Here is a 2,726-nt window from a genome sequence, read left to right as displayed (position 1 = left end):
CCAAAATTGACAAATGGGATCTAATTAAACTAATGAGCTTCTGCACAGCAAAAGAAACTACCATCAGAGTGAACAGGCAACCTACAGAATGGGAGAAAATTTTTGCAATCTACTCATCTGACAAAGGGCTAATATCCAGAACCTACAAAGAACTCAATCAAATTTACAAGAAAAAAACAAACAACCCCATCAAAAAGTGGGCAAAGGATATGAACAGACACTTCTCAAAAGACATTTATGCAGCCAACAGACACATGAAAAAATGCTCATCACCACTAGCTATCAGAGAAATGCAAATCAAAACCACAATGAGATACCATCTCACACCAGTTAGAATGGCAATCATTAAAAAGTCAGGAAACAACAGGTGCTGGAGAGGATGTGGAGAAATAGGAACACTTTTACACTGTTGGTGGGACTATAAACTAGTTCAACCATTGTGGAAGATGGTGTGGCGATTCCTCAAGGATCTAGAACTAGAAATACCATTTGACCCAGCCATCCTGTAACTGGGGATATACCCAAAGGATTATAAATAATGGTACTATAAAGACACATGCACACATATGTTTATTGCGGCACTATTCACAATAGCAAAGACTTGGAACCAACCCAAATGTCCATCAGTGACAGACTGGATTAAGAAAATGTGGCACATGTACACCATGGAATACTATGTAGCCATAAAAAAGGATGAGTTCGTGTCCTTTGTAGGGGTGTGGATGCAGCTGGAAACCATCATTCTCAGCAAACTATCACAAGAACAGAAAACCAAACATGGCATGTTCTCATTCACAGGTGGGAATTAAACAATGAGATCACTTGGACACAGGAGGGGGAACATCACACACCGGGGCCTCTTGTGGGGTGGGGGTAGGGGGGAGGGATAGCATTAGGAGATATACCTAATGTAAATGATGAGTTAATGGGTGCAGCACACCAACATGGCACATGTGTACATATGTAACAAACCTGTACATTGTGCACATGTACCCTAGAACATACAGTATAATAAAATAAATAAAATAATGATTAAAAATTTAAAAAAAAAGATACCTAGAAATGTGGAAGTGACTTTGGAGCTGGGTAACAGGAGTTCTATTCAAAGTCACCCCTCTGCTCACTGAGATAAATGCATATCTGATTGCTTCCTTTGGAGAGGGTAATCAGAAACTCAAAAGAATGCAACCATTTGTCTCTTATCTACCTGTGAACTGGAAGCCCTCTCCTTGCTTCAAGTTATCCTGCTTTTGCTTTGAGTTGTCCTGCCTTTCTGGACCCAACCAATGTTCATTTTGCATATATTGATTGATGTCTCATGTCTCCCTAAGATATATAAAACCAAGCTGTGCTCTGACCACCTTGGGCACATGTTGTCAGGACCTCCTGAGGCTGTGCCATGGGCATGCATCCTTGACCTTGGCAAAATAAACTCCTACATTGACTAAGACCTGTCTTAGATTTTGGGGGTTTACATTTTACTAACCACACAGGGATTCTAAGTGGAGGTGTCCCTGACCTTTGACAAATCTATCAGTACTTGGTACCAGCATGAGCTAACTTTATGGCTCAAACCAATAGGATAATTTGCTGAGCTCTAGGAGCACCACCTCTAGAGAATCCCTGATCTCCCCAAATCTGGTTGAGATCTAAGGTTCATTTTGCTGTACAACTCCTTTTTTTTAAAAAAAAAATGTTTTACTTCCAACAAGGCAGGCAAGTTTTCCTGCTTCCATGACGATGGAAGGCAGGTAACTCCTTTATGGAGTCTGAGCTAACTTCCAGCAGGGAAGACCGAGTTGTTTTTCCTGCTTCTAGGATGGTAGAGAGCAGTCTTCAGCCTGAGACCCATCCCTAGGCAAGTAGCTGAATTGGGGTTTTGTCTTGGCTAAAGTTCAATAGCTAAGGTTCTGCCTTCTTTTTTCCACCATGGTTGCTTGAGTTTTGTTCCTAAATCAAGCCCTTTCTGGTTTGATACTTGGTACTTCTGAAATAGCAGCAATTTGTCCTAGCTGAAATATCGTAATGAGATTAAAAAGACTTTTGTTTGTTTTGTTTTGTTTTTAAAGGAGCTCAATGGTTAAAGTCAGCTTAATTAAAAGCTAACATCCAGCATGTGTGCGTGTGTGTATTTAAAAGGTCTTCAGGTTTCTTTATTCTCTCCTAGGGCCTTGTCCTTGTTTTGAGCAAAAGTTTTTTTATTCTAGTTTACTGAATTCTGTTTTCTTAATATACTTCTGCTGTCTCTTCTTTCTCTTGCACCCTCTGCTGCATGAGGGAACTAAAATAATTTATAATAACCTGGGGTTCCTTAAAGAAAATGGAGAAGGTGCTGGACTCCATCTGGGGGAGAAACCTGTTTTTCTTTGCGGAACCCTAAGAGTATAAACAGACAAGTTCATCTCAGCTTTTAAGCTGCTTTTGTATTGTGTTACCTGATTAACTAAAGTAATTATTGCAACAGAGGCTACACTTGGGTTTTTAAATTAGAGTGTAATACAGACACTTAGAAATGCCTTTGTTTAAAAAATTTTAAGTGCATTGTAAGATCACGTGGTCTAGCTGCATAATGATTCTCCCTTTTTGGAAACCCAGGATTCAGTGTGGGTTCTGCCTAAAGTTTAGAGATCTAGTTAAAAGATAAGTAGTCCCTATCTAAATATAACTGGTATCCTTTTACAATCATATGATAAATTTTTATAATTTTATGTTTGATTTGGCATCCA

This window comes from Macaca thibetana, chromosome 7 (genome assembly GCF_024542745.1).
Source record: "Macaca thibetana thibetana isolate TM-01 chromosome 7, ASM2454274v1, whole genome shotgun sequence".
NCBI lineage: Eukaryota > Metazoa > Chordata > Mammalia > Primates > Cercopithecidae > Macaca > Macaca thibetana.
The sequence above is the reverse complement of the archived record's forward strand: the minus strand, read 5'-3'. Positions refer to the sequence as shown.